The sequence below is a fragment of the Phoenix dactylifera genome, chromosome 8, assembly GCF_009389715.1.
Source record: "Phoenix dactylifera cultivar Barhee BC4 chromosome 8, palm_55x_up_171113_PBpolish2nd_filt_p, whole genome shotgun sequence".
Classification (NCBI taxonomy): Eukaryota; Viridiplantae; Streptophyta; class Magnoliopsida; order Arecales; family Arecaceae; genus Phoenix; species Phoenix dactylifera.
The window spans coordinates 8,043,222-8,050,552 of NC_052399.1; positions in this window are offsets into that span (position 1 = coordinate 8,043,222).

A 7,331-nucleotide genomic window follows, 5' to 3' on the forward strand; every position below is an offset into this window, starting at 1 on the left:
TAAAGCGGCGCTTTCACCTCATATACGACTATCTCGAGAAGAAATATGTAGAGGTGCAGAGAGTAGATTCTGCGGACAATGTGGTGGACCCGCTCACTAAGCAGCTAAGTCAGTAGAAGACTGAAGCCCACCTTGAGAAGATGGGACTTAGATATATAACTGATTGGCTTTAGTACAAGTGGGATATTGTTAGATGTATGACCTAAAAGCCAATCTGGTTGACACATTATTAATTATGGGATATAATTTTGTACTTGACTTTATTATTATGGAAAATAAATTAGCATCTTTTTCATTCATATTGTTTATGTGTTTATGAATCGTCCAAAAAATTAATAAGATAATGATAAATATTCTCAAGAGTTGAGAATTTGAGCCATGTATCATTGGTAATTAATTTCTAAATGCTCCTGATCAATGGATCATCATAAGGACGATGATTGATCCGATGAGATCAGTGCACAGATCGCTTTCCTTATGGATGGACGAGACTCGAGTCCACAGTGTAGTGACACTGAAGTGATAGTGTAGGTGCTTATTAGAAAACAAGGGTATTGAGCGTGACCAAGACAAGAAGTCACTTGGTGTCTATCCACTCGTCAGTGACTTGCTTGATGTTGCAGTAATATGACTGATCCTTTGACTTGCGGTGCTTCGGCTACTCACAGTGAGGTTATTGTAGTTTGACTGCACATATACATGGTCTCTAGTTATATGGATCCTTGTAGTATAGATTGGCTGCAGTAGGTTCACTGTAGGAGTAGAGTATGCACCTATATGGAATCTATCGATATTAGTAGATAAGGAGTGAGCCTATGTGATTTATAAGACTGAGTTCGCAAGACCTTGGCCAGGGCAATATATATATGGTGGAGAAAGAGTTTTCCACTCTCGAACTCAAGTCAAATAAATCTAGACATACATGACCTCCGTTCTGTAAGAATCCACGATAGAAGAACTGTATCATACGATAACTGCACCTAGAGATTCATCATTCCATTCTGCTGGGTGGCCACTACATGTTGCTAGATGTCACTGGTGGATGTGAGACTCACAGGGACCATCTTGATGATCGATGACCCCTAATGAGTTGAGTTGGAATTGTTTCAACCCGATATTATGATAGAGATCGTAATATATCTCACTACCAGACAGAATAGAACCTATGGGGTCACACACATTAAAGGTGTTGACCGATCTGATGGTTGAATATGATTAGAAATCACAAATAATCAATTTGATTGATAATTTGTTGACTCGCTAAAGGTTAGTGAGTTAAAAAAGGAATAATTGCAATTGGATTGTAATTTAATTTAATTAATTAGATTTAATCATGAGTCCTACTTGGAGTAAGATTCTTGGAGTCCTAATTGGATTAGGATTTCAAATTAAATTAGAGTCTTACTTGGAGTAGAATTTCTAAAGTCCTAATTGGTTTAGGGCTGAAATTTGAGAAGTCCCAATTAGATTAGAAGTTCTTAAGTCCTAATTAATTTTAATCTAATTAATCCAATGACTCCTAATTAGATTAGGATTGAAGAGTTAAATAGAGTCATGGTTCAACTAAATTCTAATTGGATTAGGATTTGGAGGAATTAAAATGGATGCACAAAATCCTATTTTGAATAGGATTGGACCCAACCTTTGGACTCAACAACCAATTGGGAGAAGAGGGAGGGGCGTACTGATTAGGTGGGGGCCAACCAATTGGGAGAAGAGGGAGGGGCGTACGGCGTACACCCCTCCCTTGGCTGATGGCGTGAGGAGGGGCATACGCCCCTCCTCTTTTGAATTACAAGGAGATAAAGATGAGCTCCTAAAATTTAGGAGCTCATCTCTATCCACATGCTATTAAAAGCATGGGTTCATGGGGCTGCCGATTTCATGGAATTTCTCCTTCTTCCAGCCGTGAACACCCCTCTCCCTCTTCCTCCTTTGAGCCGCAAGAAAACAAGGGGAAAGGAAGCCTTGGCGTGGCCTCCTTCATCCCCTTCCTTGGTTCCAACGCGAAGAAAATAAAAAGGCTGTGAAGAGCATTTTGTTCTTCTTCCATTGAACATTTCTTCTTCTTCCTCCTCTCGAGGCAATCAAGAGTTGATTTAAAGGAGAGGATTTCAGCCATCAATAGCCATCTCTGTAAGGGAGCTAGCATCCCGAAGAGATACGAAAGCTTCGATCGGTGCTTTACCTCATATGGATATCCGTAGAGGCCGGACGCGTGTGCGGCTTCCATCGAACCTTCAACAAATCCACGAATATCAGATTTGTGGAGACCATCTACCCGCACAAGGTGAAAATCTGATCTTTATAATGATTTAAAAATGGTTTAAAAGAATTAATCCTAATCTATCTACAAACAAAGTTTTAAAAATATGTTCATACGATGAACGGAATCTCGCACATTGTCACGCCCCGGATCCGGATCCGTGACACAACTGTGCTATTGCCGACTATCGCCCACAATAGCTCGAAACCTCATACATGGGTAACAGGATAGTCAAACCAACCAAATCTTTTCATATGAAAATATTCTTAGTACAACATGCTGGTCAGTACCCAAATGCAGAGCTTCTATGTAGTTTATGTACACAAAAGTATACTTGTTTTATCCGAAAGAAGCCCTGATACAAAAGTAAAGTGTCTCTGACAGTTATCAGTGGTGAGGATCTGAAAAAAAAAGGTGAAAACAAACGGGCATGAGCTACACAGCTCAGTAGGTAATTATACATAATCTTACCGGATCGAACATAATGGTAACCATGTTTATGCAGGGTTTGAGAAGCTGACATGCATATTATCTCATAATTTATCATGGCAAAATATGTATGCTGGAAAAACAAAGCGGTATTTTCAGTCAAACAGAATTTTCATAAAATATGCATATGAAATCGTGCCCTCGGCATGCCGTGGTCCATTCTCTCGGATGCTACTGCGAAGTCATTCTCGGCCACTAGCGGGGCCAGCTTAGTCATTCTCGGCCACTAGCAAGGCCAACTTAGTCATTCTCGGCCACTAGCAAGGCCAGCTCAGTTGCATTCGATCAGTAGCATCTTTGAGCCCATTATAGTGCCTTTTGGCTGATAGTATTCCGTTATACTAACTTGCATACATGATTAAAATATCAGCATAATCATGGTGCATACATGGCCATAGTTTATGAGATCGGCAAGTTACTTATCCATCATAACATATCATGCATGAATAACACTTTAAAAACTTAACAAACATAGTACTCATATGATCCACAATAAGATTAAAATAGATTACATACCTCAATTTGCTTTCCAATTTTCTCAAGTCTAGGTGACAAATATTTAATCACCTAAAACAACATCATAGGGATTACATTATTCCCCATTTATTTATTATAAAATTTCTTAGTTCATCATACTATGAACTTACTTGCTTGGATCCCATCCAAGGATTTAGCCCAAGTCCAATTTGAAGCCTTTGAGGTTCGATTTAAAACCAGATTGGGTCCACATGGGTTGATTGGGTTTTTAATTAAAGGATTGGGCCTCGTTTATAATTGGGTCCAACCTTTTTTAGCCAATTGGGTCCTCTGATTTGGTCAATGTGGCTCATTTGGGCCTGAGTCAGGGTTAGCCCAAGGTCAATTCGACCTTCTGTCAGTTGAATTGGGCTTGAATTGGGCCTGGTTCATAATCAACTAGGTTTGCTGAGACCAATTCAGTTTAATTGGGTTCAGACCCATTTCAATTTAACTAAATTTATAGTTTAAGCTCGTTCAGACTTAGCCTAATTTGATTGAGCTCGGGTTCAGATTGTCATGCCCAGCTTCTTCCTGGTGAGGGGCCTAAACAGCTGGGTCCTCCGATCCCCACCTGGCTCTAGTCAAATCCATGCATAAAGCATGAGGTGACAGCAATCAAGTGGGCTGCCAACCATGGGCCCAGTTAGCCTATTGAATGTCATGGCCCAATGTTCAAATACGGGCCAAAAAGGAGTAATTGGGCTTAGTTAATTTTTGGGCCCAGGTATTATACACATGACTTCTGCTGTGATCTAAATTTTTTTTGATTTTCCTACAACATGCATGGGATCCTAACAGATTCACCCCAATCTTCTGTTCTCTCATTAAACTTTACCCACCAGTGGTGCTGGGGGTGTCCGTGGCTGTACCTTTGGATCTCTCGGGTGGGCGGTGCACGCTTTGAACCCACACCAACCCCCCCCCCAAAAAAAGTAATACCAACTGCCTTTGGCGGTGAGTATTTTATTGCTTTAACTCCCTTGGCATGCATTTAACTTGCCCACCCGATGTCTTAAGTGTAGCATTTAGCCGGAGGTCGGAGATTGTGGCCGTACCGACCGGTTGGAGTCCATCATCTCCTTGAATAAAACTGTTGCACTTGACTCGTGGAATTTGACACGCTTCAAATTGAGGGGCAAATTCTCGTTAGGACCATTACCAAGTAGAAGGAAACGTGATCCATCTCGGCATTGATCTTGTTTCGCAGGAAACTAGTCTAATAAATGAACTAGGTCCCATTGCAAAACTCTCAAATATGACAAGTTTATCATGAAGTTTGTGCAGGGTATAGTTCAAGTAAAATTTGTCGGCACATCAGGCATTAGGCTTTTTTGTTCAGGATTAAAAGGGCGCTTCGACCTTCAAACCTTCCCCATTAGTACCCCAAGCTCTTAACAGGGCTTGAGTTCCATTGAACATCGTTATCAACACTTTTCCTTAGAGCGTTTTTCATTTTTTTCTTTCTTTAAAGAGCCAAAAGCGACTCCATGATCTAGAGACCTCTCTAGATCGGCCCTCTTCGTAGGGGTGTCCACATGCTAGAAGATGAGATAATGGTATCTTAGAAATTGTTTTGACCAAAGAGAGAGTTTTACATCACCAAATCTTCTATGTATCCCGGCATCTAATGATGATGGAGAGGTATATCATAGCAGGAAGATAGGACAAAGTTAGTGTACACTACAGGAAAAATAGCTTTTTGTGACTATGATCTGCTGATGGTAGAAAGAAGCATCGGCAATTTAGTCACCACGTCAAAATTTTTCGACACTTTTTATTAGCATTGTTAGGATTTAAACTAAGGCAACACTTATAAGCATTGTCCGAAGTCAATATTAAGACAAAGTCTAGCCTGTTGGCCTCCCTGTTTTCTTTAGAATGCTGTACTTACTGAGGGTCATAATGATTAGATTTTGAGATTATTAATTTGTATAAAGAAATACGAATAATGCTCTCAAGTGTCTAAAGAAATAACAACAATAACAACAACAACAACAACAACAACAATAATTATGTTGTAATCATAATCATCATCATTTTCGAAATCTCAAATCATAAATGTTAGATATATATAGCCTGCGTAGCCTCAGATGGTAGATGAGAGTTGTCAAGGGCATATCTAAACTTAAATGGAAAGCAAATTTGGAAATAGTTGAACCTTCCCACTCCCAACTCAGCTCCCCATGTTGACATGGAACTTGGGATGGACCAAACGGTAGGGGCCTGCCTGGCATCCACCTATCCTATGCACTTCACTTGCTATGGAGAGCTGAGGAGTAGTGCAAGGAGTAATAATACTTAGCATATTTGTCAAATATATTGTCCTCTATTTTGATTGGAATATTTGTAGCCATTGGTAGGTGCTTCCTGTTGGGGGGGGGGGGGGGGGGGCGGATGGGGCAGGGCCTATTTTAGTCCCAAGGGCCTATTTTAGTCCCATACTGCTTGAGTAGTAAAAAATGTCGTGTTTATAAGGGTCTTATTCCTTTTCTTTGTGAGGGGCCTTTTGGTAGTGGCCAAAATCGCACCGAAGGGACAAAACTATATGGGGGTGCAGTACCTACGCGACCCTCCATCAAAAAGGACAATACCTCGTAACAAATGTCATCCATTTCCATGCTCTAATAGTTGGTGCTTTCATTGAGAGCCCCACCGAAACTTCCTCACACAGCCCTTCCCACGGGGGTACTGTTGGAGCGCGGATGGGGCAGGGACTACTTTAGTTCCATATTGCTTGAGTAGTGAAAAAAGGTCGTGTTTATAAGGGTTTCATTCCTGATGCGGAATTTGCACCCCGTCACCAGCATAGCCCCACACCGATCCGAGCAGCGAAAGAGAGAGTGTCCCTCGGAAGGTATTGTCCGCTTTGGGGGTCGAGCGCACCCGGAGCCCTCCTCACGGTTTGCCCCACAAAAGGCGCCTCTCAAGGAAAGGGTTATTGAGTCCCCCATTTAAGGCACAGACTTTTCCGCTACACGGTCGATGTGGGACTAAATTCGGAAACCCCCCACAACACAGCCCCCCTAGTGGGAAGGTCCTGTGCTGGGTTAGAGGCTCCTTGTCGGGAAGGCGGAGGGCCAGGCCCTCCTTCTAGCGCCATCTAATGCGGGATTTGCACCTCGTCACCAGCATAGCCCCACACCGATCCGAGCAGCAAAAGAGAGAGTCCCTCGAAAGGTATTGTTCGCTTTGGGGGTCGAGCGTACCCGGAGTCCTCCTCACGGTTTTGCCCCACAAAAGGCGCCTCCCGAGGAAAGAGTTATTGAGCCCCCCCATTTAAGGCACAGACCTTTCCGCTACATGGTCGATGTGGGACTAAATTCGGAAACCCCCCACAACAATTCTCTTTTCCTTGCGAGGGCCCTTTTGGTAGCGGCGAAGTACCTACGCGGCCCTCCCTTAAAGCGGATAATACCTCGTAACGGAGCCCGTCCATTTCCGTGCTCTAACACTTTCCATTGAATGAATCAATATGCACCAAGCCATCAAGATTAAAGATGATTGATGGCAACACTGCCCAACTAAATTGAATTCTAAATTCACCTTTTCGGATGTTTCGATGTACATATTGAAGGTTATCTATTATTATTAGGCTAATTTCTGCAAATTCAACTTCTTTCACACATGTGATGAGTTTGCTATTTAGGGATACAAGCAAGTTTTATGCATCCCTCACTAACCTTGGAGTCCAACTTTGAAAATTTAATAAGAAAAATTTAAATTCAACAACTAGTGACTCATGATAGAAATTTTAGGTATTTAATTTATAGACGTAACGAGAAGAAGAGAGGCAATGGCATATAATCACCAATGAAAGGTATTTATTTGACATTTTATTATATTTTTTACTTTTTTATATTCTTTGTATTTTTTGTGTCCTTTGTATTAAGGATATTACTTTTTTTTTTTTTTGTATTGACTCATGATTCATCTCATCTGAGTCATCAATTCACGTAGATCATTAAAAATTTGAGCACATTTTTAATTATCATATCATAATGCATCAACAGGTACACTGAGGGCTCGTTTGGTTCGCAGGAAGCATTTTTCTTCCTAG